We start from the raw sequence: 27,537 nt of genomic DNA, 5'->3' as shown, positions 1-27,537 counted from the left end.
TAAATTTTGCCTCTCTTCCGAGATTCTATCAGAGTTTATTGGACACTTGGAAAAGGTTTGACGTCCACCGCTTCCTTGAGAGCTATAATTGTCGAATGTTCCTTCAAGAACCCCTTTTCTTCAATAACTTTTTTCCTGGTATCCCTCATAGCCATGCCCTGATTAAAATTTTTATCCAAGGAGGGATTAACAAAGTATGTGATCTGAGAGATTCATCTGGAGTTAAGTGGAAACCTGCTGGTTTGGTGGCAACTTCAGTTGGATCTCGGTCTGTCCGACTTGTAGACCAAGTTGTACGTATAGTCATTAGAAAATTTAGACAGCTAAACATCGGCTGGGAAGGTGTTGGTAACATTGAGGACTTTCGGTTAGGTTTCCCTGAAATCAAAGTGCTCCTTTCGTCTTCTCTTCAGCCGGAGATTGAACATACCCCACCTTTTCATCTTGTAACTAAGATTGGAATCCGTGATCTCTCTCGACAAAATAAGAATGTACCCCTCTCTGGGAGAACACGAGTAGCTTTGTGGTCAGCGGTTAGGGTCGGGGTCTCCGTCTACCCCCCTTTGGCCTCACATGTACACCTTACCAATACATGGTGTGTTTTTTTTTTTTTTTTTTTTTTTTTTTTTGTATACAAGATCGAGGCTCGTGAAAGAGCGAACATTAATCACACAGAAAGACAAACCGAGACATAAAACATATAACATCGGGAGCGGTAGACAAGATGGGGAGAGAGGGGGAAGGACACAAACACAACATTTGAGAGCAGGGACCGAGAGACATGGAGACATCGAGAGATCTGAGAGAGGGCGAGGGCTTTGGGGGGGGGGGGGCATGGGAAGGGGGCGGTGGGGGAGAGGTATAAAACATATGGACACTGCCAGGACTTCCAGGAAAGAAGTTGGAATTTCAAACAAGGTGGATCTGGGGTGAATTAGCGGGGGTAGAAAAGATCAAGGTTTTGGATGGGGGAAGATAAGAGATGGTGGTGAACAGCTGTTTTAAAGACCTGGAGGGAGGAGTGGGATTGAAGGGAGTGAGGGAGTTTGTTCCAGAGGCGGGAGAAAAGAAGAATGAAAGAGTGAAGGTGAGCAGAGAGCCGAGATTTCGGCAGTTTAACCATCAGAGGGTTGCTGGCAGATCTTGTGCGACCTGTAGGAATATTTGGAGGACAGAGCACAGAGAGAGCTGGGGGTGCAAGGCCGGAGAGGAGTCGGTAGAAGACAGAAAGACCACCTACCAGTAGTGTAATAATGTTGCTTCTGGGACACCTCCGTTTAACATGGGAAATCCCTATCTAATGTCATTTACCCCCTTGTCTTTTTCAAAAATCATAAACACCTCTATTTCTCCCACCCTCATCTTTATGAACCTTTTGTCTGTAGTACCTATCCTTAATGTTGTTCATTAGACCACTCAAACACTACAAATATTTGTTTTCTCTTATAGACCTATCATCCTTCTTCTACATATCATCTGGCAGATTAATCTTTGACCCACTCAAACATTGACCCATTCACTTCCATATTAATTCTTTCCCTCCCTCATTGCCCCTAAAGACCTCTATTTCTCTCACCCTGTTCTTTACGAACCTTCTAACCTTTTGACATGTTATCCTTATTCATTAGACCACTTAAACACCTGTGATCCTTCTGACCTCATGGACCTTTTAACCTTTTACTCTTAATATCATCTGGTGAATATAACCCACTCAAACAACGACCCTACAAATATTTGTTTATACGTGGGAAATAATTTAATTCTCTTGCCACTCTCTTCACCATCTAATATATTAACAAAAAATATGTTTGAGTTTGGTTCTTTATTAAGATATTTTAACTGAGCTAAGATAAAATGGTAAACCTCCCTCAATGTTCTTGTTTGAGCACCTCCAGTGCCACATACCATTTTAAAATTAAAGTATATATTTTCCTGACAACCATCAAAGTTTTCCGTCCACTCAAAAATATTTCCATCTTTTTTACCCAATTCACCGGTATTAAAATTAATTCTCTTATTTGTTTTGTGAATTTTTTTACCAGTTGCCTTTTCAATTATACCTATTTGATATTTTTCACATTCATTATGTTTTCCATTTATATACCAAGGTTGATTACACCTCCACTCTTTAGTCTGGTTGATACTTGGTTCTATCATTTATATAATAGTAAAAAAGGCGGCGGTAGCCCGTTAAAATCCCCAACCCCCCCCCCCCCCCTTTTTAACTTATCACTTATATATATCTTATCACTTATATATATCTTATCACTTATGTATATCTTATCACTTATATATATCTTATCACTTATATACTTATATAACCATAAGGGAGACTATCAATTCCATTTTCTAAAATAAACCTCTTATCATCAAAAGCCCCCAATGCTTTCTTATTTATCTCTTCTGAATATAATTGATGTTTATAACTTCTTATTCCATTAATCTTTCTAAACTCTTCTTTCTTTGTTGTTAAACAGTTATAATAATCCTTAAAGTTTATTGTTTCTTTAATAACATTTTTCTTTACACCTTTTAACTTCTTATCAGTCTTTTCAACGTTATTCACAATGTATTTATAAGCATAAGCCTTTGACCTCAATCCCACAAATTCACTCATAACATTTCCTCCTAATTCATCCTTGAACTTTCCAATCACCTTTTTATTTTTAGAAGAGAACAACTCACTCTCTGGACTGTAATTACTCGTGTCATAGATATTAATGTCTCTTTTCATGTCTGAATAAACATCGTTGGTATTAATTTTCAAAATAAAACTATCTGTATCCATATAAAGTAGATTAACATCATTTTGATATTTCTTCCTCAAGTTATTATAAAAGTAATCATACATTAATGACTTTGATAAATCAAGAATTGTTGTTCCAATATAAATAGGTTTGTTCATTTCAATACTCTCTTTAATCAAATGGATCGCACAAAAGTTCTCAGTAAAGACCTCAGCTCGAGTAAAACTCGGTCTATTAATTAATTTTGATGCTTGTTCCCAAGATGTTGATAGTCTGATATTTTGTCTTTTCCTCACATTCTCCATAGTCTTACCAAAGACCGCATTATTCATCAATTTATAAAAGTCTTTCTCAAAATCTGTTTTTGACTCTGTTCTTCTTTGTGTATTAAAATCAATGTACCCCTTTAACCAATGACTTTGATTGAACTTTAGAACCCTATGGATCTTCTCTACTCTTAGACCTTTTGATAAATATTGTCGCAAATTTCTTTGGTGTAGAACATAATTTTTCTTGTTATATAATGTAGTAAGTAATTTTTCTGTTGATTCACCTATATCAAACGATCGTTGATAATCACTCAACCATTCTTTCTTTGGACTTTCTTTCTCACAAGCAAATGGGAGATCTTTGTGTAGGTTATGGAGTTCCTCTGGATATTTTAAATCAATTTCAAAATAATAACCAACTTTTTCTTCATCCAATTCTTTTTGTGTAGAGATACATACATCTTGTAAAACGTTTTTGTAGTCTTTTTCCTTTACCCATCTAAGTTTTCCATAAGGAAGAGCCTGAGACATTGCCCAGCCATACAGGTTGTTCGCGTCATAGTACATCAAGTAAGAACTCTCTTTCGTTGGATCATAATTTGGAAGATATTTGTTATTTGCTTTTGCGTATCTACTCGAGCAGACTTGTGAAATTCCACCTCTTTTTGCCTTTTCAATCATCAAAAGCATATCAACATCGGTTATCAAATCCAAATCTTGTTTTGTCATTTTCAACATCGCACTCCAGGCCAATCCAGGTGCTGTGTAGTAGTGAGCAGGATCCAATCCATATCCAGTGCGACAAACAGATCTAAAGGCTTCAAATACATCGGCCAATAAAAGCACATCAGTTTTGAGATACAAATCGTGATACTCGCCAAGATTCTTGATGTTATATTTTTCCCAAACATTTTGTGCGTGTACATAATCTTTATCAGATATATGACTATTATTTAATTTGTTATAGAAATTTTCTTTTGAAGGAAGTTGTGTTTCATTGAATCTCTCAAATGAGTCCATATAGTCATAGGGGTAAATTCCCTTTTGTGTTAGAAAATCTTTATCTAAAAAATACTCTGAAAGACATGGAAACTCTTTTAGATTTTGAACCAAGTTAACCAATGGACTTGCCATGAATTTAAATGTATCAAGAAATCTGATATGAGTAATAGGAGATGTGTGAATTGTTTTTGTGAATGAAATGTATTTCTGATCCGTGTTTGGAATTGCTGAGATACTTCCAGAAGTCTTTGAGAGTTCCTTGATAAATAGATGTGTATCATAATGAGCGTTGTTATGAAGAAAGACAGGAATGAAAGAGGGGAGTTGATAATTAATATTACAACTTTGATGAGCCGGACCTCTATATTTACCAGTGAGATGACAATGGTCTCTAACCTTTAGACCTTTACCAATTTTCTCCTCACAAATATGACAGACATTGTTTTTTATAAATTCCCTTTTTTCTTTACTTGTTAAGGACATTGGTTTATTGGTTTCTTTCATTATCTTGGTTAATCGAACACAGTCTTTTTCTAGTCGTTTCACAAACTCCTCTGGGGTATTTGAGCCTCTATACATCTCTAACTTGTTATATTTATCACCAACGGATGATTTGATATAATAACAAAAACCACAAGGAGTATGTTTTTGATATTTATTTGTGTATGATTCTTTTGGATCTTGAGAAGCAGTATCAATTTTTTCTAAAATACTTTCAAAATCAGCATATATAACAAATGGATGTTTGATCTTTTTATTTTCATCTTTGAATGTGATCTTTGAGCCTTCTTTAGGCATATTGATTACCGTTGATTTATGTTCGCCACAATAATTTGAATGTTTATCTAATCTTTCTTGTGAATTGAAGAAGTTAAGACAACGCAAACAAATATATATTTTATTTGTTCTCTTACAGACTTGTGGTTTTATTAATTTAGCAATATCTTTGATGTATGTATAATGTGAATTTTCGTCTGAATTAAAATATAGAAGATTAATATGAGTTTGTTTACAATTGTCAGAAAGCTTTAAAACCTGAATGTTGTTTGTTTCTGTTAGACCATAAACATTAACTGATAAATTATTCATCTTTTCAAATTTAGGAATATCATTTAAAGTCATCGGAAACTTTAGATCTTTCGTATTTAATGTATTCTCATATTTTTTATAATGAGATACTCTTTCATCATGAAAATGTGGAGGATGTAAGTGTGCTAAAATAGACCAGAGAAAACATTTATTGTCTTTATTTTTGATATTGATAACTGCTTTTCTATTTTTGATAACACTGGGTAAATCAATGTAAGAAGAAGCTTTTAGAGGATCTGATTTAAGAATATGAATGTCTATGTAAATAATTTTTCCTATATTGAATCCACTTCCTACGATTGAATTATCCACATCTTGCTCTTGTTTAATAAGTTCATCATAGACTCCTGATGTTTTAAAATCTTGATATGAAGATATAAAGTGTGGCTCAGTTCTCATGTATGGTGCATCTATAACTCCTTCATCCTTTGTCATTTCTAATTTTACTCCCATATAAAATTTAAGTGGTTTCATTTCCTTTAGTGTTTTTTCAATCAACGTTTGAACAGCAGGTTTAACTATTTCTACAGCATCAACTATAGACTCTGGTTCAGGAGGTTTGAAGTTAAAGACTCTTATTTTAATATGTCCTTTGAATGCTCCATCAGAGTTTTTAGTTGTGATAAAATTTGATAAATGTAGATTTGTTTTAAGATGTATTTTGAAGCCTTTCTTGAGGATATTTTTATTACATGTAGAACAGTGTTTTGTTTCAGGTGGAAGAGGGGAAAGTTTGTTTAAAATGTTGTATGTATGTTTTGCGGTGAGAATATGTTGTTTATAATATTTTACTTCCTTCTCGCAAGTATCACAATAAACCATATTTATAGCGTGAGAAAACGTGGTGTTTTATATATATCACTGTGCTTAAAATAAAACACTTTTGAGCTTTACAGCTCCGTTTTATATATATCACTGTGCTTAAACTAAAACACTTTTTCACTCAGAATCATCTAAGTCATAACTATCACATGAATACTCAGAATCATACTCAGAGTCATCAATAAAGCTACTCTCATAACTATCATTTGAGCACAAACTATTAGTATCATAACTATCATCTGTGTTCAATGAAATACTATCATCACCATCATCCAAGTTCAATGAAATACTATCATCACTATCGTCCGAGTTCAATGAAATAGTAAAATCTTCACTGCTGTATTGACTCATATTTAATTAGCAAGAAAAATATTCCCATCAATATCTATATACTTTCTTTCATTAACAGATTCAATCTCTACAATTTTTATATCAAAAGTTATCTTTAAATAATCTCTAACTATCATAGAACGAAATGACATTTCACCAGAAATATTAACATCATTCATTTTACTTAGATCTACACCCTTTGGATTATTAAAGAAAATACAAATGTCTCCTCTAGAATTATTAATGGTCTTATCATTCTTTTTCAAAGTATCGTGGTCAATCACTTTTTCAAGCTTTGAATAAATTGCCAGGAGTAGAGGAGAAACTTTTGTTAGATTTACTTTAATGGATGTCTTTCCAGGTATAGTTAGAGCTCTTCCTTTAAATGAAATAGAGGGGCTCATGTTATTTTCCATAACTGGTTTTACCCAAAAATTTCCATATTTATCTTTGTTCAATTTAACATCTTTGACATATTTTTCTATATCTTCCACCGAAGTAGAGATTGATTGAAATTTGTCTTTTGTGCTTTGAAACATTGTATTTATTAATGAATAAACTTGCGTTTAGTTTAAGTAAAAATTTACCACATAAATATGATAAGTTCTGAAGGATATTTAGAATTTCCAGACTCTCCATATGATAAATTAGAGAATTGTCCGGCTTGTGATAGAGTGGGGCTTAATGATGAGGATTCATATAAACAATGTTTATTCTGTGATTATATTCTAATTAATGATAATAAGAAATATAAAAAAACATATAACTCTTTTAAATTAGAACCAAAAATGAATTACTTTACAAGATTAATAAGAGAGATGAATGTTAAGCATTATGGTGATAATACACCATTTCTTTCAAGGGAAGAGACTAATTGTATTGAGGAAATGTATAAGGGTTTAATGATATTTATTATTCAAAATAATTTTAATGGAAATGTTAATACAAGATACTATATAAATAAAATAATGGATTATTTTGAAATTAAACCCGAACTCAGGATAAAATATAGAGTTTCTCAAATAGCTCAAAAAAAGTTGGATAACTTGTTTTCCAAATATATAAATGAATGATTTTTTACCCGTTTGGGAAAATAAGATAAAATTTAATAACCATAAAAACATTCCAAATTCATTGAGATGTCTAATAGTTGGTTCAAGCGGATGTGGAAAAACCTGTTTACTTTTAAAGATGCTCCTTGGTTCTAATTTTTTAGATTATGATAATTTAATAATTTTTACAAAGTCAAGTTTTCAACCCGAGTATCAACTACTCTCACAGGGTTTTAATGCGGGTCTTAAAAAGGAAGACATTATCGGTTTATTTAAACTTCAAAACAAACTAAATGATTATAATATTGATGATATAATACAATTATTTTGTGATACACAGAAATCAAAATCGAAACCCATAACTTGTATTCTCAGTGATAATACGGATGATATACCTTCACCTCAAGATTTAGATAAATCAAAAAAGAACCTTGTCATCTTTGATGATTGTGTTAATGAGAGAAACCAAACAGTAATGGATAGCTACTATACAAGAGGGAGACATTCTTCTTGTAATTGTATATATCTTAGTCAATCATATTTTCAACTCCCTCGACGCTCAATAAGAAACAATGCCAATACTTTTATTTTATTTAAGTTAAATTCAATAGATGTAAATAATTTTTGGAGAGATAATTGCTCTACGTTATGTAGTAAAAAAGAATTTGAAAATTATATGAAACACACGATTGGAAAATATAAATATATTGTTGTGAAACAAGATGAGATACTAAATGATATTTTTCAATACTAAATGAATACCGAAGAAAGAGAAAGAAAGTTTAAGGAACATCAACAATTAGTTTCAAAAGTTGTTAAACAACAGGAAGAGATAAAGAAGAAACGGAAACAGAAACTAACTGGTGAAGAAGCCTTTGAAAGAAAACAAGAGAAATTCTTTAAACCACTTTTGAAAACTCAACACCCTACAGTTCCCACGGTAGAATTTACTCCGAAAAAACTTCAAATGCTCAAAGATTTTAGTCAGATAACAAAACAAGAACTTGGTGAATTAGAATATGATGACGAGGGATTATTTCGGAAACTTGAGCAGGTAAATCAACCCCCTAATTATGTTGTGGAAGCTCTTCAAAACAATGAATATTCTGCGGGTTCAAAAACCAGAGCAGGTCTCATTCCAACAGAAGAACCAGCAGTGTTTCATCTTGTGGAAGAAAAGGTATTGATATTTAATGATGAATTGATGTTCTTGAGTTCTACTCAACCAAATGTTAAATTAACTCCAAGATTAATGTTTCTTCTAACAAACCCCGGATTCAGCGGTTCAAAATATTTTGAGGAACCACTTGATATGGAAAGAGAGGAAGATAGGGTATATATTGAGTTGTTAAATACACTTGATTATGGAGTTTCTGTTGCTGGTAAAAGTAAGAAGAATGAGAAGGAGAAACATATTATTGATGCTTTAAGTAAGCTTGGTTCGGGTGTTAGTTTTCTTCCAAATGACCCATCACAATTAGTTAATAGGCTATTATTGTTATTAGGTAGTAAGAAGGCTGGAAACAACAATTGTTTTAATGAATCCTCAGCCATTTTAGATCAGTTGATGAACATGAAAATAATTAATAAATGTCAATACAAAGATATTTTATTAGATATTAAATAAGATGAGAAGCACAATTCTTAGTTTTAATTTCACAACGAGCGATTACACAGCTTCATTCCCTTACCCACTACAACTTGACCCCCTTACCTCATATGAGGCATCTTTGTTGTCAATGGAAACTTACAATACCCTTTTTAATATCACAGAGAAAAACAACAAGTTTAGTTATAATCCAGGCACTGCCTACAAAACTATAACTGTTTCACCTGGAGCTTACGAGATTTCTCAAATATCTTCAGAAGTCTCTCGCCTTATGAAAGAAAAAGGTGATGAACCAAAAAATATTGTAATAGATATTCAAACACACACTTCAAAATCAACTATTAAACTGAAAAATAATTATAAAGTTGATTTCACGATTGAAAATTCGTTCAGAGAGCTATTGGGTTTCTCTTCAAAAAAGATTGAAAATAACGGGACGTTTTACAGTGATAATGTTATCCAAATATCCTCCGGTATAAATTCAGTATTAATTCATTGTGATTTGATTGATGGTGCTTATAACGATGGAATAAGAACAAATACAATATTTTCATTCAGTGCATACTCAACCCCGATTGGTTATAAATTTAATATGGAACCAAAAAATCTTGTCTATTTACCTGTGTCAGGAAAAACCATATACAGAGTAAATTTTAGGATAACCGACCAAGATAATCGTATGATATCCTTTAATGATGAAATTATATCCATCAGAATTCACCTACGTGAAGTTTTTCAATAAATAAATAATGGTTATTGTAAGAAAACACGAGTTGGGAAAATATAAAATAATTACAGGGGAGGGCATGTTCCTTTCACCAGACTATACAAGGTATGTGGGTAAAGGATACTATAAACCTAAGAGACAACGGGGTGTGGGTCATCAATTTCGAAATAAAGGAGATGGGATAATTGATACTCTAATGGGTATTGGTTCAACCATTCTTAAACATAAAGACCTAATTGGTTCAACTGCTTCTCTCATGGGAAATGTAGCAGGTGTTGTAAAGAGTATAAAAGATGCTCAAAAGGAGTCCCATAAATTACAAGCAATCAAAGAAATTAAAAAAGGTAAAACTCAACTATCTTCACAAGAACGACAAAAAATCATTAAAATACTTGGGTCAGGGTTTCAACAATTTTAATACTATATAAATACAAGTATGGAAGCGATTGATAGTATCTATGATTTGGATGATACGATTATCATTTCAAACTCTACTAAAAAGGAAGACTATTTTAAGGTAAATGCTATTACAGGAACCGACTGGAATTCAAACGGAACAAAAAGTTTTGAAATAAATAATCAACAAACTTACTTGAATATAGCTGATAGTTTCTTGCTGTGTAAATTTAAATTCACTAAGGCTGCGAATAATACTAATGCTACACTCGTAAATGATTTCTTCTGGAAAATGTTTGACAGTGTTCGCCTGTATATTGGAACACAAGAGGTTGAAGCGGTTGATTATGTCTCTGCTACATCTGAAATGATGAAATTTACACTATATTCGTTTGGTGATAGAATGGGTAAGGGAGCTGTTGAAGGCTTTATTCCTGATATGTCAACGGGAACAAACACAGACCCTGGTTATAGTCAAAGGAAGTCAATGTATAATGATGACGCAAAAGCTGAGAATAGTTTTACCGTAGCAGTACCTCTTAAAGGTATATTTGGATTTTGTGATTATGATAAAGTTTTGTATGGTCTTAAAATTAGATTTCAACTACAAAGGAATGATAATGTAAATAGATTGCTTTTTGGGGCTGAAAATGCTTTTGGCGACAATAATAAATTTGTTATTAATGATTTGTGTTGGTATATCAATGAATATACTCCTAATCTTAAAACGGAGGAGATGTTAAATAGAAGACTTAACTCAAAGAAACCGCTAAATGTATCATACCTTAAAAGAAGATGTCAACACGTTAAACTGGAACACACTACCTACACTTGGAATTTGGGTGTTCTTGAAGGAAAGCCACGATACCTATGGCTCATTTTTAAAAAACCAGATGGAGAGGAGGGTACTAATAAGAATAATGCGCTGAGTGATAATGCTAAGGTGAAACAACTTCGGGTTTCTCTTGATGGCACATTTTATCCGCGAGATAGATTGGAAATTGATTGGGAAAAAAATGATTATGCGGAAGCCTACAAGTCCTACCAAAAAGTGTGTGAAAGTAATGGTAATAATGATCCTATTTTGGATATGGTTGCATTTAAAGGTTTATATACAATCTACGCAATTGACCTGAGTTCTCAAAAGGAAACTATAAAGTCTAATCGAGTGGATACTTCTCTATACATTGAAAGAGGGGAGAATGAAGAAGTTGATGCTTATTGTTTGCTTTTGGAGGAAACAGAATTACAGATTAATACAGATAATGGTGTTATGATTAATATCACATAGGTTTTTTCTCATAAATAAATGGTAGGGGTATATGTTAATCAAATCAATCTTAATAAATTAACATCTTGTATTCAAAATCAAAAGCCTTGTATTATTAATGTTAATACAATTCAAAGAAAAGGAGCTGTAAGAATTGATGTTTTACTCACACACACACAAGTAAAAACACTAAATGATGTTGGATCACTTAAAATTAAAATGACGAAACCTATGTTAAAGAAATATTCAATAGATGAGTCAAGAGGAGGATTTCTCCCGTTTCTAATTCCTTTATTTGCTGGTTTAAGTGCGGCGGGAGCATTGACTGGTGGTATTTCAGCAGCGGTAAAAACTGCTAACGAAAGGAAGGCACAACTAAAAGCTCAAAAAGAATTGGAAAGACATAACAAGGAGTTGGAGAAACAAATTAGTGGAAGTGGTGTAATTGTAGATTTTGCTCAAAAACTTGAAAGTCTACCTGATAAAGCTAGATTGTTGGTTGGAGATATGCTTTCCTCTATCGCTCAAGCGGGTGTTAAACTAACTAAACGGGGTAATGGATTGTATCTTTCTCATAAATAAATGGATAAATGGTTTAAACAATTTGGAAAGAATACAACGTCAAATATAGAACTAGCTAAGTATTGTAAAACACTAAAAATTGATAATGTGGTTATTTGTATGAGAGATGAATTAATACATATAAATAAGAATACAAAGAATATTATTATGAATTTAGACACACAGAATGGTTCTCATTGGGTTTGTATTCATAATAGTCAGGATAAATATTATTTTGATAGTTATGGTATGCCACCACCTGTTGAAGTAATACAATTCTTACAGAATGGTGTTTATCAAACATTCCAAGTTCAAGAAATTAATTCTAAATGTTGTGGCCAATTATGTTTATATGTATTATTTCAACTCAACAATAATGAAAATTTTTATGATATCATTTTTTATCTAATATAAATGACCTATGTTGGAAAAGATGGTTCTATCTTTGGAAAATCCTCTCAGGATATTGATTTATCAAATTATTATACAAAGGCACAGGCTGAACGACAAAAATATAGTGTAAGTAAAAATATTAATATGAAGAATACTTATAAATTAATCAATTATCCAAACCCTACAGATGCGAATGACTTGATTAGATTCAGTGATTTATCACAATATATATCTTTAAAGAAAACAGCACGTTTTGTGAAACAAGTAAAATTTACAACCACAACACCTGGTTATACTGACCATACACCTTTCCTCATTGAATTTAACTACCTGCTTACAATTAAATTTTATAAAGAAGGACATTTAGTTAATATGCGAATTAATAAATGGGGGTATGATATGCCTGATTTAGGGTATAATTGGTCTTTTTCAATAAACATAGAAGACCTACATGATTTAAATCAGTCTCGTAAAGAAGAATATTATCCACTTGGTGAAGATAAGGATTTATGTGGAAGTACAATTAGTAAACAACAAATACGTGATTTTAAGAAAAGAAAAATATATGATAGTATCGCGATGGTTCGCATGACAAAGAAGGAAGGTAATGAGATAAGGATAGAAAGCCGAGGAATACAAACCGATTTGGTAGTGGGAAGATGGGGTGGTATTACCTGTCATAATATTAATCTCACATATATTTCTGATACATAAATGGCAGGAAGAAGACTACAAGAGAATTATAATTTTTGTATTCAAGGATACCTACAAGAAAAGGGTGCTCGGTATTACATACCTTATGATTTGGAGCATATACATGGGAATTTTGTCATTAAAAACTGGCCTTATACTGATATTGTTAAACCCACAAATAGAGACTTGTTTAAAATATTAAATAAAAATGAACTTCTCAAAGTTATGAAATATAAAACTCTTTTAGAAATCGTCAACAAATCTTATTGGTATCCTATTATGAGAAAAATAATTATAGATACAAGAATATCTCAAAATCCAGATGAGTATATGTATAATATTCTTTGGGGTTCAAACTCAAGGGTAGCAAGGGATGAGGAAGGAGTTGAAGAAGAGAAGGAGGAAAGAGAGAAAAAGGAGAAGGAGGAAAGGGAGAGGGAGGAGAAGGAGGAGAGGGAGAAAAAGGAGGAGAAGGAGGAGAGGGAGAAAAAGGAGAAGGAGGAAAGGGAGAAAAGGGAGAAGGAGGAAAGGGAGAAAAGGGAGAAAAAGGAGAAGGAGGAGAGGGAGAAAATGGAGGAGGAGGAGAGGGAGCAAAGAGAGAGGGAGGAAAAATATAAAAAGATGGAAATCAGTGAGATTCATAAAAGATTGAGTGTATTAAAGCAAATAAATCAATCTCAACGCACCGAAGAGGAAATTAAAGAATTAACAACTCTTATGAAGATAATGGTTTCAAAAATAAGAACGTCAATGTCTTCAATTTCAGGGAGGAGATTTAAACGAGAAAGTGGTGAAGAAGAAGAAGAAGAAGAAGGAAAAGATTATGTGATTGATGATGTTGGTGTCATTGACTTTAGTTAGTTTTTATTTGTAAATAAATGGAGGAGAGAGTGAAGGCATTCCTTAGGATTCTTTATGTTTTAAAAATAAAGATTGAAATGTATATGTTGAAAACCAAAAAGGTTTTGATACTCTGTCGGAATTTTTCTGATAAATAAATATGAGTTATTGTCTCAAATGTAAAAAGAAAACTAAATCTAAAAATATCTCTTATGTTAAAGCTAAAAATAATAGAGTTTATCAAAAAGGAATATGTCAAGTATGTGGCTCTAAAAAGTGCCAATTCATCTCTCCTAAAAGAGGAGGAGACATACAAAAGTTTCTGTCAGGAAGTAAATTTACAACAACTGGAATTCCAGGGGAATTACACCTTCCAGGGTATTCTTTCTGTGGTCCAGGAACAAACTTGGATAAAAGATTAGATGAGGCTGACAATCCTAAACCTTGGTCTAAACCTACAAATAGGGTTGACGAAGTGTGTATGAAGCATGATATTGCTTATGGGAAAACCACTACGTTGACTGAAAAACATAAAGCCGACAGCGAAATGTTGTATAATTTGTCTTTGATACAAAATCCAACGTTGAGAGAGAAAGTTGATAGGTTTATTGTGAGAAATTTGATAAATGCTAAATTGAAACTTGGTCTTGGTTATTCCTCAAAAAACTATTAGGCTCTAATGATGTCAAGACTGAGGAGCTTTTGGCTGAAGAATTACACAAACCTATAATCACAAAGTTTAAAAGAAGGAAGGTTTATTCTAAATACACCGACCACATATGGTCCGCTGATTTAATTGAATTGAATAATGACAGGGGATACAGGTATGCTTTAACCGTTATTGATTTGAGGAGTAGATTTGCCTGGGTTGTCCCTTTAAAAAATAAAAGGGGTGATACTTTAATGTTAGCCTTTAAGCTAATATTTGATCGGGATAAAAGGAAACCAAAGAAGTTATGGACTGATGAGGGAACAGAGTTCTATAACAAAATATTCATGAAATTTCTTAAGGGGAAGGGTATTAAATTATACAGCACCTTTAATGAAGGAAAGGCAGTTGTTATTGAGCGTTTTAATCGTACTTTAAAAGAGAAATTATATTAAAAATTCACACAACTCGGTTCTCAAAAATGGGTGTATTTAATTCAGGATATTGTAGATAATTACAATAATACAGTTCATTCATCAACACAATCAAAACCATCAGAAACATTTACAAAATTAGAATATGAAAAGGAGATTAATTTGAGAAAGCCCAAGTTTAAAGTTGGTGATATTGTAAGAATATACAAATGGAAAAGTCATTTTGAGAAAGGTTATACACAAAAATGGACTCGTGAATTATTTAAAATCATTGATGTAATGGATACAGTCCCTTGGACCTACAAATTATATGATTTAAATGGAGAAGAAATCTTGGGTTCATTTTACTCACAAGAATTACAAAAAACACAAGTAAGCAGGTAATACCCTTGAAAATAATAAATAAATAAATAAAATGTAATGGGGATACGTTTTTAAATCTGTGAACCCCAAACACAGAATCCCACAACTTTTTAGTTGGGGCTTAACTTTTGTGTGTGTATAATGGGGATACGTTTTTAAATCTGTGAACCCCAAACACAGAATCCCACAACTTTTTAGTTGGGGCTTAACTTTTGTGTGTGTATAATGGGGATACGTTTTTAAATCTGTGAACCCCAAACACAGAATCCCACAACTTTTTAGTTGGGGCTTAACTTTTGTGTGTGTATAATGGGGATACGTTTTTAAATCTGTGAACCCCAAACACAGAATCCCACAACTTTTTAGTTGGGGCTTAACTTTTGTGTGTGTATAATGGGGATACGTTTTTAAATCTGTGAACCCCAAACACAGAATCCCACAACTTTTTAGTTGGGGCTTAACTTTTGTGTGTGTATAATGGGGATACGTTTTTAAATCTGTGAACCCCAAACACAGAATCCCACAACTTTTTAGTTGGGGCTTAACTTTTGTGTGTGTATAATGGGGATACGTTTTTAAATCTGTGAACCCCAAACACAGAATCCCACAACTTTTTAGTTGGGGCTTAACTTTTGTGTGTGTGTGTATGTGCGAGTGAGTCATAATAATATACAAACCCTAACCCAACCCAAGCCCTAACCCAACCCCATCCCTAACCCAAACCCATCCCTAACCCAACCCATCCCTAACCCAACCCCATCCCTAACCCAACCCCATCCCTAACCCAACCCCATCCCTAACCCAACCCCATCCCTAACCCAACCCCATCCCTAACCCAACCCCAACCCTAACCCAACCCCATCCCTAACCCAACCCCATCCCTAACCCAACCCATCCCTAACCCTCACATTCAAAATCCCAACCCTAACCCAATCCCATCCCTAACCCAACCCCAACCCTAACCCTCACATTCAAAATCCCAACCCTAACCCAACCCATCCCTAACCCAACCCCATCCCTAACCCAACCCCATCCCTAACCCAACCCCAACCCTAACCCTCACATTCAAAATCCCAACCCTAACCCAACCCCATCCCTAACCCTCACATTCAAAATCCCACCCAAACCCTAACATAATCTTTCTTTTCTTCTTTTTTAAATACGTATTTCTTTTTTTTTTTTTCCTCTTCCTCCAATTCTGTCTTTCAAGGCTTTTAAGTTTGAAGAAGTAGAAATGGGAAGAAAGAATTTTCCAGCATTTTCTTCCTCGAACTTTCTTGATATTGCTTAAATCAAGCGTCATTAAATAAAGAACATTGTTCATTGCTTTAGAATCCAAAGAGTCTCCAAGAGGAACCCCACAGGTAGAGTCTCCAAAATAAAACCAACTTTCCAAGTTCCCAAGGTATAACCACATTCCTGTTGAGCCTCCAAGATAGGTATCACATTCCGAGTCATCAAAACAAAACCCCCATTCCGAGTCTCCAAAAATATAACCATCTTTCCAAGTCCCCAAGGTAAAACCACAATTTTCAGAAATATTGGGGGTTTCCGTGATAAGTCTCACATAGTATAACTGCGGACCATCAGGGAAAACTTCCCTTTCCCAATTTTTTAGGGTTTCTATGATGTGTCTCACATAGTATAACTGCGGACCATCAGGGAGAATTCCCATTTCACAATTTTTTAGGGTTTCTATGATGTGTCTCACATAGTATAACTGCGGACCATCAGGGAGAACTCTCCTTGCCCAATTTTTTAGGGTTTCTATGATGTGTCTCACATAGTATAACTGCGGACCATCAGGGAGAACTCTCCTTGCCCAATTTTTTAGGGTTTCTATGATGTGTCTCACATAGTATAACTGCGGACCATCAGGGAGAACTCTCCTTGCCCAATTTTTTAGGGTTTCTATGATGTGTCTCACATAGTATAACTGCGGACCATCAGGGAGAACTCTCCTTGCCCAATTTTTTAGGGTTTCTATGATGTGTCTCACATAGTATAACTGCGGACCATCAGGGAGAACTCTCCTTGCCCAATTTTTTAGGGTTTCTATGATGTGTCTCACATAGTATAACTGCGGACCATCAGGGAGAACTCTCCTTGCCCAATTTTTTAGGGTTTCTATGATGTGTCTCACATAGTATAACTGCGGACCATCAGGGAGAACTCTCCTTTCCCAATTTTCAGAAATTTGTGGGTCTCCAATGTATGACTTGTATTCTGGCTCATCAAGGTAGAACTTGTTCAGTGGGTTTTGTTTTGATAACTCACAACAAGTATCATCATGGTAAAACTCTTTTTCAGGATTTTGTGGATCTCCAAGGTATAACTCTTTGGCTGGGTCATCAAGGTAGAACTCGTTCTGGGGGTCTTGGTTGTTCAAAATGTCTTCAAACAAAAAAATAACTTCATCCCAAGTTGTGTTAAAAGCAGAATTTTCATTTCGTATCTCAGATACAATTTCCTGTGAAAGAAAATAACAATGTATTAATTTAATACAATATTTTTTATTTGTATAAATCAAGCTCTATGAATATTAAAATAAACTTTGTTAACTCTTACACGAGTCTCATCTTAAAAAAAAAAAAAAAAAAAAAAAAAAAAAAAATTAAATAAATAAATAAATAAATAAACAAACTTACCTCCATTGATAAGAGGTTCGAGTCCAGTTCATCAATCTGAAGGTTGAGTTCTACACAGGTAGTAGGACTCCATGGAATAGCAAAGTTATCCCATTCCATTTCGGCATAGTAGTCCATTCTCAAGTGAAGCAGAAAGCGTGTTTGAAAAAGCCTGTGTGGTCGGTGCCTTTTATAAGGACTGGGTGTGTCTTCCTGTGGAAATTCCCTGGGCGTGTCTTAACTGGAAATGATGTGATGGAAATTCCCTGAAAATGATGTAATGTATTACCTGGAAATGATACAATGCTGAAGAGTTTATAAAGTGGGTGGGACTTAGCAAAAGTGGGAGGAGCTTAGCAAAAGTGGGCGTGGCTTAACAAAAAGTGGGCGGGGCTTAGTAAAAATGGGTGTGGTTTACCAAAAAGTGGGCGGAGCTTACCAAAAAATGGTATGTGGCACTGGAGGCGCTCAAACAAGAACATTGAGGGAGGTTTACCATTTTATCTTAGCTCAGTTAAAATATCTTAATAAAGAACCAAACTCAAACATATTTTTTGTTAATATATTAGATGGTGAAGAGAGTTGTAGGAGAATTAAATTATTTCCCACGCATAAACAAATATTTGTAGGGTCGTTGTTTGAGTGGGTTATATTCACCAGATGATATTAAGAGTAAAAGGTTAAAAGGTCCATGAGGTCAGAAGGATCACAGGTGTTTAAGTGGTCTAATGAATAAGGATAACATGTCAAAAGGTTAGAAGGTTCGTAAAGAACAGGGTGAGAGAAATAGAGGTCTTTAGGGGCAATGAGGGAGGGAAAGAATTAATATGGAAGTGAATGGGTCAATGTTTGAGTGGGTCAAAGATTAATCTGCCAGATGATATGTAGAAGAAGGATGATAGGTCTATAAGAGAAAACAAATATTTGTAGTGTTTGAGTGGTCTAATGAACAACATTAAGGATAGGTACTACAGACAAAAGGTTCATAAAGATGAGGGTGGGAGAAATAGAGGTGTTTATGATTTTTGAAAAAGACAAGGGGGTAAATGACATTAGATAGGGATTTCCCATGTTAAACGGAGGTGTCCCAGAAGCAACATTATTACACTACTCCTACCTGCCTGCGGTGAGTGAGTGAAAGGCCCTCAGAGATAGCTTCACCGCGGGAGATTCCAATAATTCTGAAAGCTTTGGTTTCAACAGCGTGAAGCCGAGCTAGGTGTGAGGCAGGAGCACCGGCCCATAGGGGAGAACAGTATTCCATTGAGCTGCGGATGAAAGCCTTGTATGTGGTGAGGAGCTCAGGTGTGCCGAGGAAGGACTTCGCACGACGGAGGATGCCCAGTCGGCGACTGGCTTTGGAGGCCAGCTTGGAAATGTGGTTTTCCCAAGAAAGATCATGGCAGATAGTGAGACCCAAAATCTTGAGCGACAGAACTTCTTGGAGAGGATTGTTGAGAAAGTAGATGGGAGGGTTGTCCAGTCGATCTTTTCGGAGAGACATAGTAAGAGTGTGAGATTTGTCAGGATTGAAAGACATGTTCCACTTGTTTGACCAGTCTGTGATTTTGACCAGGTCTTCAGAGAGTGAGGAGGCAGCAGACTGCCGATCTGAGGGAAGAGGAATGGAGCGGCAGAGAGTGGAGTCATCAGCAAAGAGATAGAGAGGATTTTCGAGAGTCAGAGAGATCATTGATGAAGACCAGAAAAAGCACGGGGCCCAGAACACTGCCTTGGGAAACTCCAGCCTGAACAGGAAGAGGAGATGAGAGAAACCCATTCAGGGCCACACGTTGACGACGACTAGAGAGGAAGTCCGCCAGCCATGCGTGGAGATTTCCATGGATACCAAAGGAGGAGAGTTTGGTGAGCAGAGCGGGGTGCCAGACCGTGTCGAAGGCACGTGATATGTCGAGGGAGACAGCTCTAATTTCCTGTTTGGCATTGAGGACCTCCATCCATTGTTGAGACAGCAGAAGCAGCATGTCCAGAGTAGAGTGACCTGGTCTGAAACCAAATTGATGATCAGAGATCAAGCCATTGGAGAAGAGGAAAGATTTCATATCCGAAGCAATGATGGATTCCATGACTTTGCTGATAATTGGGAGAAGGCTGATTGGTCTGTAGTTGCTAGGATCTGTTTTTGCACCTTTTTTGTGCAAAGCGGTGATGTTGGCTGATTTCCAAGCAGATGGCAGTTGACCTTGAGCAAAAGAGAGGGTGAAGAGAACAGAGAGAGGGTGAGATAGAGCAGCAGAGCAGGATTTTAGGACCCGTGGGCTGATGCCGTCGGGTCCAGTTGCAGAATCAGAGTCGAGGGTTGACAGAAACTTTTCCACCTTGTCAGGAGGAAAGGACACGGAGTCCAGGAGCAGCAGGGTACGACTGGGTATGGTGGGTACAGAGAGGGATGGGTTTGGGACACAAGATTTAGAGGCAAACACAGAGTTGAGGCATTCAGCTTTTTCACGTGCGGAGTCAGCTGTGTAGCCGTTTGAGGTAAGGGAGGGGATGGAGGGGGAACAAACACCAGAAACGGATTTGACCAGACGCCACCAGGATTTGGAAGAGGGAGACAGATAAGAGAGTTCGGTCTTGAGAACGGAGAGATATTGTTTCCTGGCTCTCCTGAGGGTGGACACACACTTGTTTCGGGCTTTGTGAAAGGAAATGAGATTTCCTTCCGTTGGATTTGCTTTCCAGGAGACGAAGGCAAGTTGTTTCTGGGCAACAGCCTCACCACAAGATTCTGTGTACCATGGACGGGAGGAAGGGTATGACAACTGAAGACGAGATGGGATAAATCTGTGCATGAGAGAGAGCAATTTACTTTGGAAGAATTCCCAGGATGAGTTGATGTCAGAGGTGGTAGAGATGGGAGACCAGTCCAGATGATTGATGGCTGCTTGAAGACCGTGCCAGTTGGCCTGAGTGAAATGCCAGACTCGTCGACGCTGAGCAGGCTCCCTGAGGATGGTCAGAGAGATGTCCACTTTAACAAGGACATGATCAGATGATCCGATCGGAGCAGAAGAAGGGCAGCAGACATTTTCAGGGAAGTTAGTCATAACCAAGTCCAGAAGAGAAGATGTTCCGTTGACTGAGATCCGGGTCGGGAAATTGACAGATTGTGTCAGTCCCAGTGAGTCGCAGAAGTCCTTTGCTGAGGAGCCATGGCTGGTGAGAGAGGTACCCACACCCAGCCAACTGGCATGATGACAGTTGATATCACCACATATGAGGAAGAGAGAGTTGGGATGAGTAGATAGAAGTTGGTCCATATCATCAGACAGCGAGATGTAGATGGAGTCATCACTGTTTGGTGGACGGTACAACACACATATGAACAAGAGGTGGGAGCGAAGGGGAAGCCGTAGCCAGAGGTATTCCTGGGGGTGAGGTGGAGAGAGTGCAGTAAAGGGCGAGTGAGGAAGAGAGTTTTTGATAAAGATAGCAACCCCGCCTCCAGGACGAGGCTCAGGTCTATCATACCGGAGGAGGGAGTAGCCCGGGAGAGATACTATAGAATCAGAGACATCATAAAGGAGGAAAGTTTCTGTTAAGCAGATCACGTCTGGTTTGACAGAAGCAACCTGTATGGAGAGATCAGTTAAGTTTGAACGAAGGCCCCGGATGTTTGAGGTCCATACCGTTAATGAAGAGGAAGGGGGAGCATCAGATACAGAACAGGGGGGAGGAGGGGTAGGGTAAGATGTGGAAGAGGTGGAAGAGGTAGGGAGAGCTGTTGAAGGTGTGTCAGAGATTTCAGAATAGCTCGGAGAAAGGGAAGGATGGGGTGGACAAAAGGTTTGATGGTGATTGGGTGAGCCACAATGAGGTGTTATTTGAGGAGGGGGAAGAGCGAGGCAGAAGGTTGGAGGAGATGGAGGTGAGAGTTTGAAGGGGGAAGAAGCAGGGAGGACGCTTTGAGGAGGGGGAGTGAGAGGGGGGAAATTGAGAAGCAATGAGGGTGGGGAGATTTGAAGGGGAGGGGTGAGGGGGGAGTTTGGGAGGGAAGGGACAAGGGGAGGGATTTGAAAGGGATGGGATATGGGGGAGATTTGGAGGGGAGGGGTGAGGCAGGAGTCTAGGAGGGGAGGGGCGAGGGGGCGGCTTGGCGGGGAGGGGTGAGGGGGTAGTTTAGGAGGGAGGGGGCAAGGGGGGAGATTTGAAAGGGATGGGTGATGGGGTAGATTTGGAGGGGAGGGGTGATGGGGAAGATTTGGAGGGGAGGGGTTATGGGGAAGATTTGGAGGGGAGGGGTGAGATTGGATTTTTGAAAGTGTACAATTTATGGGAAACGAACATTTATTGCAAAATGAGTTTCTTGTGACCTTCGAGTTAAAAATACGTTTAAGGACGCTGGATGGAGGATGGAGTGCAGGAGAGTTTAGGGAATGTAGAAAAAAGGCACTATAGGAGATGGATATTTTTTTTGGGATGAATTGATTTGGTGAGCAAGTCGAAAGCAGCCTTTTAAAGAAGAAGAAGAAAAAGTTGTTATAAAATATGACGGAATACATAACTTGAGGGGAAAGTGTAAACATTGAAGGTTAATGAGTGAAAACTATCTGGGGAAATGGGGGAGAAACACGTGGTCGAAGAACGAACGAACGAATAAGAATGAATAAACGAATGAGAACAGAGAAGGAAATGTTTTTTTTTTTTTTTTTTAAGGTTTCGTTTGGGTTTTTAGGTTTTTTTGTCCGTGTTAGCGGACATACAATGGAGGTTAGCACACTGGGCGCTTCCCTCCAATATTTTTGTCCACCGTATTAACAGCTCACTGCCGGAAACTTGTCCTTTCTGTGATCAGAAGGAGGACTTGTTTCATGCTTATGTACAGTGTCGTAGACTGACATCGCTTTTCTTGTTCCTTGAATATCTTTTTCACCAACTGTCCTTCCCTTTCAATATGCATATGTTTATATTTGGTGTGTCTTTCAGGCCCACATGTAGAGATGTGGGTGTTCTTCTCAATTTTTTGGTTGCTGTTGCAAAATATGCGATATATAAATCTCGGAAAATTAAAATAGATAACGGCTATGGCTCTGATGCTATTTCTATTTTTAAAGGGTTTGTCTCAACACGACTCAAGCTAGAATTTGATTTCTTTGTCAGTAATGGAAACGTCCAACTTTTTGAGAGAAAGTGGTGTATTGGCAATGTTCTGTGCTCAGTCGACGATTCAAAAGTGGTAATTACTTTATAATTCCTGATTGTTTTGACTTTTTTTCTTTGGAACTGATTGCTTGCATATATGTTTCTTCCTGTGTCCTTGAATACATTTCTCTCTCTTTCTCTTAGGTTTTCGCTTAATTTGCTCTTGATGTATTTATAGCTCTTGCGTGAGCGTTTCCTTTAAAATTGGTTGTGGTTTTGTTTGTGTCTTCCCCTTTGGTTTGTAAAATATATATTTTTGTATATTTGCTGGTTTTCTTTTAAATACCCCTTTGCTCTTTTTGTGGTGTCTTCATGATCCTTATGCAATTTCTTTAAACTGGTTGCTGTGTTTTTATTTTTATTTTTACAACTGCTTTGTGAAATGTGTTTTTTTACAACTGCTTGTGAAATGGCTTTACATTGTTTATAATAAAAGGACACAAAAGTCAAGTCTCTCTCTCTCTCTCTCTCTCTCTCTGTCTCTGTCTCTCTCTCTCTCTCTCGTCCATGAATCATGATCCTTTACTGAAACGGAGGTGGATACTTCAAGACCTGGGAGGACTCTGTTCCACCTTCTGAAACACGCATATGGCCATAACAACCAACGACACACACACACTGAATTACTTGGACAGTATTGGTTGTTCCTAAACTACAATGTATTACAAAGGATTGCTGTAAGTGATGTTAATTTTCACAACATCTGATATTCAACTTCATTTAAATTGTAAACCTCAAAATAAAGTTTCCTTATCTAAAGGAAGAACCTTAAACTGTAAGCAATTGACTGATTTCCCGACTGCACGGACCGTCAGCTGGGCACCGTTTTTCCTCGAGGTTTCAATCCTTTCAGTCCAGGACCTCTCCAAACGGCGGACCCACAACCTCGGTCATGGATCCACATCAATAGACTACCCACATCAGCAGATCCACAACCTCGATCATGGATCCACATCAATAGACAACCCACAGCAGCAGATCCACAACCTCGATCATGGGTCCACATCAATAGACAACCCACAGCAGCAGATCCACAACCTCGATCATGGATCCACATCAATAGACAACCAATCTTCTACCGATTACTCTCCGGCCTTGCTCCCCCAGCTCTCCCTGTGCTCTGTCCCCCAAATATTCCTACAGGTAGCACAAGATCTGCCAGCAACCCTCTTATGGTTAAACTGCCAAAATCCAGGCTCTCTGCTCACCTTCACTTTTTCATTCCTCTTTTCTCCCGCCTCTGGAACAAACTCCGCCACTCCCTTCAATCCCACTCCTCCCTCCAGGTCTTTAAAACAGCTGTTCACCACCATCTCTTATCTTCCCCCATCCAAAACCTTGATCTTTCCTACCCCCGATAATTCACCCCAGATACACTTTTTTTGAAATTCCGACTTCTTTCCTGGAAGTCCTTGGTGTTCATATGTTTTATACCTCTCCCACCTCCCCCCAAGCCCTCTCCTTCCCACAGTTCTCTCGATGTCCCTACTTTCAAATGTTGTTTTGTGTCCTTCCCCCTCTCTCCCCATCTTGTCTACCGCTCCCCTTATTTTGTGTTTTGTGTGTCGGTTTGACTTTTTTTGTCATTAATGTTAGCTCTTTCACGAGCCTCGATCTTGTATACAAAAAAAAAAAAAAAAAATTCATCTGCTTGACCTGAAATTTTAAGAATTTGCATATTGGGTCACTGAATCAACCTGAGCTCCTCACCACATACAAAGCTTTCATCCGCAGCTCAATGGAATACTGCTCTCCCCTTTGGGCTGGTGCTCCTGCCTCACACCTAGCTCGGCTTCACGCTGTAAAAACCAAAGCTTTCAGAATCATTCGAATCTCCTGCGATGAAGCTAACTCCGAGGGCCTTTCACTTACTTTGCGATGAAGCTTACTTGTTATTAATGTTGAAGATACTGTCGATTACAGGTTTGGAATTGTCAATGATCCAGAATTTATTAATACCGGTGCCAGGATTTCAATTTCTGCTCACGCACTGGTGTTATTTGAGCAATGGGGTGCAGACACTACAGGGTTCAAGGCTATGTCATTGCTCTGATGGCCTTGTGTACACACCATTTGCATGTTAGTGGTGTCATTGTCAGCCCGATATGTGTCTTATAGTAACCCTGCCTCGAAAAATAAAACATTAACTTCACATCTGGGTCATGTTTTCGACTTTGTCCACTGGATTTGTCTGGTCTGCATCTGTCAGTGGAACTGAATTAATCTGTCCACTGGATTGCGTTTTCCCCTCTATAGGGTCGAGGCTCATGGAAGAGCAAGGTGACGAGGGCTAGCAGGATGGTCGAAAGGTTCTGAGTGGTCTAACTTTGGTTTGAATCTCCGCCCAGCTTCAACCTGCCATCCAGGTGTGTCGCAGGCTGGGCGAGACATCAATGTCTTTCCCTTCAATCGGATAGACGTGAAAGATCCTTCCATGTCCTTCGCAAAGAGTAGGCAAGCTCTCGCCGACACCTTGGCCATATCCAAAATGTCTGCCCTTACCTTCCGAGGTCGGCAAAATGAACACCAGCTTACTCGTAACAGGGGCACTGCATCAGAGGCATGGGGGGGGGGGGGGGGGGTGGGGAGGTGAAGTTGTCGGGTGAAAAATGAACGAATACGGGCATCACATGATTCACATTCACCTTTTGAGACCCCTCCACAGACCTCACCCTCACCAATCACCACTCGTGTATCAATCAGCCCTGCCAATCATTCCCACGTCTTCCGCTGTTTCGGTATCTTTATCTCAGGGATTTTTATTCGAGACAAGAAAAGGGACAGGAAACCGAAAATCGCGAATTCGCCGCGCCGTAAATAATTTATTGTCACGCCCAAACAAACGCGTCAGGAGCACCGCCGCCACCACGTCGTCCCACCTCCTCCATCACGCCACCCGAAAGTCGCGCTACACGGTGGGAATGGCGTCCTTCCTTCGGCGCATCCTAATTGGTTTCGCCCACGAGCGACAGCCAATGAGGGCCGCGCGTTAGTTAAATGGGCGGAAACTCTGCGGTCGTGGGCAGTGAGGGCGGAGCTATGTGGAAAAGAGGGCGTGGGCAATGTAAACGACCTGGAGTAACCTCATGGTGTTCAAGCAGACCTGGCAAATGGAATCGGCGTTGTACTTGGGGTTCATATTGTGCTTCGTTTGTCGTCTCAAGCGACGTGACATGCGGAACTGAGGCAGGAAGTTGGTGAAGGGAAGCAGCAGGAGCGAGGCTGACGGTGTTGGGGTGATTTTTGACTAATTTCTCTGGGGGGCTTTATGACCCATTCAGCTTTTCGGACACGTTAACCCATTCAAGCTGTCTTATAGGGTGCTTCACTGTTGGTGGACGGGTCTCCACAACCTTTGGCGGTGAGCCAGGGTGAGAGGGCGGACGCGGCGATGTCTGCACCATTGTTTTTATAAACGGTAGCGTTCCAAAATCCCACTCTTTCGTGGACATCTTCCCGTCCGCTCCATAAACGCCGATTTCATCCATTGCCAGGGGTCACGCCTTCCGCTGTGCTGTTTTAGGTGCACGCAGGTACCCGTACGTTCCTGTCAGAGTGTTCGACATCCGTGCTGTCCGTGTGGCCTTCACCGGGTCTTTGTTTTGGTGTTTGCTGGGAGGAAGAGAGGTCTTTGGTCTCGGTTTGGGGTAAAGCGTCCATTACCTGTACCTGTAGCCCACCTCGTCAATGTGCTCTGGCTGATTGTTTTATTCTATTTATTTAATTAACATGCTGCTTCGCTGCAATGGTGTTTGATTAAGGTACATACATGAAAGTGCGTGTACAGGTTGATATAAATATGTTTGAACATTTTGACCTGATATCTCATCTGTTTTGGAGTTTGCAAGTTTAAAATGGTGGAGCAGTTGGGAAAGATATTTTGATAAACGAAGGAGGGTACAGGGCTTTTACACGTCTTGCACTTTAGTAAGACTGGTCTTGCAAAGCGCGTTGCAGGTATGAACGGATGAATGAGAAAAGGTAACGCAGGTTAATGGTAGTACTAGTAGCGAGCGAACGAGCGTTTCACAGTTGGATCTGTGAAGGAACAAAATTGTGACGAGTTATCCTGACTTTCCCAGCATTAGTAACCGGTTGTCGATAGCAACGAATATTAGTTTGAACTGCTGTCAGAATCGTAATGGATGGGATTGTAAGCTCGTTGTCAGTAGCAACGGGAGACTGCCTTGGTTGTCAGTGGCAACGGGAGTGTGCCTTGGTTGTCAGTGGCAACGGGAGTGTGCCTTGGTTGTCAGTGGCAACGGGAGAGTGCCTTGGTTGTCAGTAGCAACGGGAATGTGCCTTGGTTGTCAGTGGCAACGGGAGTGTGCCTTGGTTGTCAGTGGCAACGGGAGTGTGCCTTGGTTGTCAGTGGCAACGGGAGTGTGCCTTGGTTGTGAGTGGCAACTGGAGTGTGCCTTGGTTGTCAGTGGCAACGGGAGTGTGCCTTGGTTGTCAGTGGCAACGGGAGTGTACCTTGGTTGTCAGTGGCAACGGGAGT

The 27,537-nt window shown here is 38.1% G+C and overlaps 1 protein-coding gene across 11 annotated transcripts in view; it reads left to right on the top strand.

The window, feature by feature from the left end:
* Positions 1-27,537, top strand: part of LOC137430068 (acetyl-CoA carboxylase 1) — a 763,460-nt gene that overhangs the window by 377,906 nt on the left and 358,017 nt on the right. For 2 of the 11 annotated variants that reach the window (XM_078780162.1, XM_068120583.2), the window contains exon 1: positions 26,123-26,397. The exons of 1 other annotated variant lie outside the window; for it this stretch is intronic. The gene's annotated coding sequence lies outside the window, so the exon portion shown is untranslated. Of the gene's footprint in view, positions 1-26,122; positions 26,570-27,537 lie in introns of those variants that run through there. 8 more of the 11 variants (XR_013623831.1, XM_078780165.1, XM_078780159.1 and 5 more) reach the window with 7 other exon arrangements.

The sequence above is a fragment of the Myxine glutinosa genome, chromosome 6, assembly GCF_964187855.1.
Source record: "Myxine glutinosa chromosome 6, kmMyxGlut1.1, whole genome shotgun sequence".
Lineage (NCBI taxonomy): Eukaryota > Metazoa > Chordata > Myxini > Myxiniformes > Myxinidae > Myxine > Myxine glutinosa.
The sequence above is the reverse complement of the archived record's forward strand: the minus strand, read 5'-3'. Positions and strand labels throughout refer to the sequence as shown.